This window comes from Microtus pennsylvanicus, chromosome 1, assembly GCF_037038515.1.
Source record: "Microtus pennsylvanicus isolate mMicPen1 chromosome 1, mMicPen1.hap1, whole genome shotgun sequence".
Taxonomy (NCBI): Eukaryota; Metazoa; Chordata; class Mammalia; order Rodentia; family Cricetidae; genus Microtus; species Microtus pennsylvanicus.
Genome location: NC_134579.1, coordinates 32238723 through 32245774, shown reverse-complemented (window position 1 = coordinate 32245774; position 7052 = coordinate 32238723).

The window sequence follows — 7052 nt, the reverse complement described above, 5'->3', positions numbered from 1 at the left end:
CTTCCCGACAGTTCTGCTGTGTTTTTCTCGGCGTTCAGCTTAGCCGACCCGGGTCTGCCGGCGGGGAATTTGCAGTCTGAAAGATAAACAGGGCTGGAAACACAGCCCAGCCTACAGGGGCGGGTTCCATCTCCAGACCCTGACTGTGATCCCAGCACTCAAGGGGAATCCTAAGCACAAGGTTATCCTCAGCTACTTAGAGAGTTCCGGGCCAGCCTGGACAATTTAAGACTAAACAAAAACAAAATATAACACTGTAGGACAGATGGGAAACTGGGACTCATTCGATATGACCAAATAACATCCGCCCAAAGCGGTGAGTATTTGAGAGCTCCCAGAATGGCTTCTGGAGTTCCAAATGTCAATAAACTAGAACCTGTTTTCTGCCCTCTCCTAGGGATGTGAGCCTAGCATAGTTGTTATAGTATTAACCCAATACTCAAGAGGTAGAAGCAAGACGAGAGCTAGGAGTCATCGTTGACTACAGGTCAAGTTTGAGGCCAGCCTGGGCTTCAGGCTGTGAATGTGCACAGGAAATCAAGCCGTGACTCCCATTCCAATTATTTAGTGGTTAATTCATCACCCATAACCCTTCTCACATATTTTTAAGTAGCAAGACTCTTGTCTCCTATGGCCTTAACTTCTTATAGGTCAGCATTTGAAAAGTACATTTTAAAAAAATATATTTATTTATTATGTATACAATATTCTGTCTGTGTGTATGCCTGCAGGCCAGAAGAGGGCGCCAGACCTCATTACAGATGGTTGTGAGCCACCATGTGGTTGCCGGGAATTGAATTCAGAACCTTTGGAAGAGTAAGCAATGCTCTTAACCACTGAGCCATCTCTCCAGCCATGAAAAGTACATTTTTTTTTTTTTTGCTTTTTCGAGACAGGGTTTCTCTGTGGCTTTGGAGCCTGTCCTGGAACTAGCTCTGTAGACCAGGCTGGTCTCGAACTCACAGAGATCCGCCTGCCTCTGCCTCCCGAGTGCTGGGATTAAAGGCGTGCGCCACCATCGCCCGGCAAAAGTACATTTTTATAAAGGGTTAATTTCAAGAACTGGAGAGATGACTCAGTGGGTCATTCTTTAATTTTTTTTTTTATATTATGAACATTTTGCCTGCATGTCTGCATGAGGCTGTCAGAAGCCCTGGAACTAGAGTTACAGACAGGTGTGAGCTGCCATGTGGGTTCTGGGATTTGAACTTGGGCCCTCTGGAAGAGCAGTCACTCAGTGTTCCAGTCCAGCCATCACTCCAGTCCCCCCAGGTCATCTTCAAAGCACTTGCAGCTTTGACAGAGGGCCAGAGTTCAGTTCCCAGCACCAACATGGTGGCTCACAACTACCTTTAATTCCAGTTTTAGGTAATCCAACACCTCTTCTGACCTCCAATGGCACCAGGCAGAGGTATGGTACACATACATACATACAGGCAAAACTCATACACATGAAATTTAGAAATCTAATAAAAATTATAATCAACCTTAGACAAAATAGTATTTACATTTTCAGTTATGCTTTTTTTTTTTTGAGACAGGGTCTCTTGTATCCCCGTACGTGATGAAGCTCTCAAACACATGATGTAGTCTGAGAATGACCTTAAATGTCTGATCCTCCTGCTTCCACCTCCAGAGTGCTGGGATTGCACTTAGAGTTGTGTAAAGACTCCACTTCATTATCAAGAACCCAGGATTCTGAAAAGCCCAGAGTTCATCCATTTTTGCATCTTCATGGAAGTGGTTTCTCAGCTACCAGCTCTACAAATATGCCTGTGCTCCAAACTTCAGCAGATCCCAGCAATACTATACCATAGTGTTACGTGTTACTGCTTCATGTGTTCTCTCTCTCTCTCTCTCTCTCTCTCTCTCTCTCTCTCTCTCTCTCTCTCTCTCTCTCTCTTATAGGTATTCTAGAAGCTCTGGAGAAAGGAAGATGTGCTCACTTGTATGACAGTGGCACCACTGCTTGGGGTCAAGCATCACAAAAAGATGTGCCCATGTCTTAGTTACTTTTCTGTTGCTGGGAAGAGACGTCATAACTGAGGCAACTTAGGAAAAAGACTTCTTAGGGCTTACAGTTCCAGAGAGTGAGGGCCCTGATCATGATGGCAGGCAGTATGGCAACTGACAGGCATGGTGCTGTAGCCGAACCTGAGAGCTATAACTGACTGACCCACAAGCATGGGGTTGAGAGCTAACTGGGAATGGTGTGGATTCTTGAATGCTGTTTAGCTGACCTGACCATGTACAGCTGCCTTCTGGATATTTATGTTTGTACCCAGACTAATGCTACTCTCAGCCTTAGGGAAGGCTCTTTCCAATGATTGGGAGGTGAATGCAGATTCACGCCCCACCCACCCCTCATTCTTATACCACTTGCTCCTGTCAGGGAAAGACGAAATCATTGCCTTCGGTCGCATGTCTTCTGGTGGCAATGTCCACCCTAATCCAATGGTCACACAGATGGTTCTGGTCAACCTAACTACATCACAAAGCAAAACCAAAAATGTAATAATACCAGAAAAAGAAGTGGTAGGGATGAGTCGATAAGGATGTTGGAAGAGATGGAAATCAGAATACATTACACACATGTGCACAACTGTCCGTAACACAATTAGTTACCAAAGCTCTGGCAAGGCCAAGACCCACCAGTTCTACTTGTCACCGGTCAAGAGTTTTAAGTCTCTATGAAGAACTCTTCTGGAGTGACAAAACACAAGCCCCTCGACGGCACAAGTTTTCACTCTCCTTTGTGTCTGTGTAAATGCATGTGTGTATTTATGTGGTGCTTAGAGGACAACTTCAGTTTCTTGAAGTACTGACCACCCTTTTATTATTTATTTATGTGCACTGGTGCTTATTTTCACTCACGTCTTCATTCTCTTTACTAACTTTTCTAATTCCCATGCCCCTGCTCTAGTAAGTGGTATACTTGTCAAAGCTGATCTCCAACAAGCCTGCATGTGTATCTTTGTGAGGGTATCGGAAGCCCTGGAACTGGAGTTACAGACAAGGCGTGAGCTGCCGTGTGGGTGCTGGGAATTGAACCCAGGTCCTCTGGAAGAATAGCCAGTTCTCCCAACCACTAAGCCATCTCTACAGTCCTTATTCTTCTTTAAAGACATTAGCGGGAACTCAAGTAAGCTAGGCTGACTGGCCAGAAAGTCCCAGGAAATCTGCCTGGACTCCCAAGGACTAGATGTCAGTATACCTGGGTCTTTTACAGGGGTCCTGAGGGTTGAGCTCATGTCCTTGTGCAAACACAACTCAGCTACCACTCCAGTCCAGGTACAAATGATTCCTGTGCAGTGGAGAGCAAACTGACAGGACAGGAAGGCAGGCTCTGAGCAGTTCAGTTCTTGATGATGTCCATTGGAAAAAACGCAGTAGACACAACCTGCTGCTAAGTCCACCTTCTCCCCGCCCCCACCCCAGACAGGGTTTGAGTACCTCTGGCTGTTCAGGGTGGCCTTGAACTCACAGAGACACACCTACTTCTGCGCCCCCACTCCGCAACTGTTGTGATTAAAGGGGAGCGCCACCACTGTTCAGCATGAAAGCATGGACAGACTTTATTGGACGATGTTCTTCCAGTAGACAAATTCGAGAGTTTCAGTAATAGCCACTTTTGGTTTCTGGTACTTATTTTCACGGCCACTCTGCCCATGCTTTGTGTCTGCTTTGAACAGGAACGGCCTCCATAGACTGCTGTGTTTGAATACTTGGTCCATAGGTAATAGCACTATTAGGTGTGGCCTTGCTGGAGGAAGTGTGTCACTGTGGAGGACAGTTTTGAAGTCTTAATTGCTCAAGCTATGCCTAGGGTGGTACGGTCTCCTATTACCTGTAGATCAAGATGTTCTACAACTCTCAGCCCTCTCTCCAGCACCATGTCTGTCTGCATGATTCCATGGTTCCTGCCATGATCATAATGGACTAAACCTCTGAAACTGTAAGCCAGCCCAACAAAATGTTTTCCTTTATAAGAGCTACCACGGCCGGGCGGTGGTGGTGCATGCCTTTAATCCCAGCACTCGGGAGGCAGAGGCAGGAGGATCTCTGTGAGTTCGAGACCAGCCTGGTCTACAAGAGCTAGTTCCAGGATAGGCTCCAAAACCACAGAGAAACCCTGTCTCAAAAAAACAAAAAACAAAAAACAACAAAAAAAAAAGAGCTACCACGAAGCCGGGTGGTGGTGGCGCACGCCTTTAATCCCAGCACTCGGGAGGCAGAGGCAGACGTATCTCTGTTTGAGGCCAGCCTGGTCTATAGAGCGAGTTCCAGGACAGGCTCCAAAGCTACACAGAGAAAACTGTCTAGAAAAACAAAACAAAACAAAAAGAGTTGAATGGTCATGGTGTCTCTTCACAGCAATAGAAGCCCTAATGAAGATAACCCACTATTATAATAACCCATCACCTACAATTTCTCTAGTTTGAAGTCTTCCTTAGTTATCACCAGGTTACAAAAGATCCTGGTTTACCGTTTAGTGGCGCTCCTAACTCAACTTCAAGAACCCTAAAATTAACATTGTAACCAATAACCTTAATTCTGAGACACAATAGATATGGTTACACTTTCCTTTCCACTAGGCTGACATTCATGATTTTGGGGAACCGTGGTCCAGTGTCCAAAAGACAATTTCAAGGATATAGGAATGCATTGAGACTCTCTTGAATAAACTATCTATGAAATAAAATAACTAGTGGTTCCTGACATAGTTGTCTGGATATTATTAGGATAGTGTTTATGAACATATCAGCTCAAGCTTTTAGATTCATTATAGCAGCAAAACAACCCAACAGGAAAGAGTAGGCAAAGAAAACAGTCAACACTTTCAACCTAAGACAAAGAACTGCCATTTTTTTCTATATATTAAATTAGTAAAAATCAGTAAGACATAGATTTTTGAGCGAAAAATAATTCACATACTGCAAAGGAATATAAATCCCTTCAACATTTCTTTGAAAAACACTCAGTAAAATGTACATTTTCCAACCTTATCAATATTTCCTGTGAAGAATTTACACTCCAGATATATTTGAAAAGGTACTTTGGTATTTATTCATTTGCATGATATTTTTTGACATATTAAAAGACGAACAGCAGATGCACGGCCCTGTTTCTAACCCCTACACAGGAAAAGAAAACCACAAATGAAGACGGAGCACATTCCTATCAGAGAATGCAGCCAAGACCTCGTTGCCAGTGGTGCAATTCGGTCTGCCTTGAGCCTCTCAAGGAGAGGCTGAAGCGGTCACATCTTCCTGAGTACCACTGTGTGAGCTGAGACATGAAGCACAGGGATGTGCCCATGTTTGCAGCTATTGCTGGAAGGCCATACAAACTCACGGCAGTTGCCTTCAGAGGATGGGAGGTAGTCCTTTCCTGAACATCGCCATTCCAGCACACTTCCCACTGGGGTCTGACTCTCTCTCCTTGCTTGTTGATAATTCAGTTCACGAACTGAGTACAGTGTTTGTGAATACCCACCAACAAGCTTCAGAACATCACCAGCAGCACCTGGAATTAACTAGACAAGTGGTTTTTTAAAATTGCTTTTATTGCTGGCCTGGTAGCACACCTGTAAGCCCTTGGGAGGCAGAGGCAGGTAGGCAGCTGCCTGATGTGCAATTCCCCTCTGTATGCTGTGAATACCACTGTTAATAAAGAAACTGGCTTAGACCTGTGATATGGTAGAGTAGAGCTGGGGTGGGGGTAACGACTAAACTGAATGCTGGAAGAAAGGAGGGCGAGTCAGGGAGAATCCATGGAGCCACCGCCTGAGACAGATATGCTAGAACCTTGCCAGCAGGTCACAAACCTCATGGTGAAAAATAAAATAATGGAAATGGGTTAAATTAAGATGTAAAAGCTAGCCAATAAGAAGTTAGAGTTAATAGGCCAAGGAGTGATTTAATCAATACAGTTTCTGTATGGTTATTTTGGGAGTCTGGGCGGCCAGGAAATGAACAAGCAGCCTCCTACTACAGCTGCCTACCACAGGTTCTAAGCCAGACTGGCCTACCTAATAAGCTCTAGACCAATCAGGGACACACAACAAAAACAAACAACCTGTTAATGGGCCTAGCCCCAACGACTGATTTAAGAACGGGGTGCAAACAACTTTGGAAGTTCTAAAACCTCCCCAGACGACGCCACTGAGGTGTTTCAGTGCAGGCCCGACAAGGCCACCAACAGGGGCCGGAACATGACTGCTTCCTTAACACTGCTCTTTTCGTTACTCAACTGCGTGCTTCTTGTGTGTGAGGATCATGGATGACAAGCTCGTGCTCAGGAGGCTGAGCAGGCCTGGATCATGGGTGCTGTCAGAGGAACCAGGCACAGAAGGACACAGGGACGTGCCAGAGCACTCCTGCTCCATGTGGTCTCAGCATCCACTCACGTGCAGCCATTGTTCTGGCGAGCTTCCTCAGCTTCTGTGCTGTTAGACAGAGCACCAGAGCAGGAAGACCGCTCCTCTAATCCCATGCGATTTGGCCTCTTTTGTTAAAGGCTGAAGATAAGAAAACACTGCAAAGAACCAGCTTTACAAGCAACTCATTTAGGAACTCTATGATTTCTCATTAAGTCACATCATGGCCATATCAAACACATGTTCAAGGGCATCTCCCAAGAGCCCCTGTACACACCTCAGACATTCGCAGAGCTCCTATGACTTACAACAGTGCTGTCGTTCAGACAGGATGAATGATTTGCACAACAGCGATGTGAGGCTGGGAGGTGGCTCAGTGGAGGTGCACAGGGCCCAGACTCATCCCTAGGACCTTTGCGAATACCAAGACTTCTTCTTAATCACAAAACTTCACCCTCAAGAGTAATGAGCTTGGTGTTACTAAAAGGAAAGTCTTACAAGAGCACAGCTCAGAATTAATACAGTAAACTAGGTCAACTGAGGGCTCAGTGGGTATGCGCTTAAATATCTGAAGTTAACACAGTTTCTTCAAAAGCGTTTGAGATGATGTCATTAAATACACTTAGTACAACTGGAGAAAATCAGCTTGACACCAAAAATAACTATCACCTTT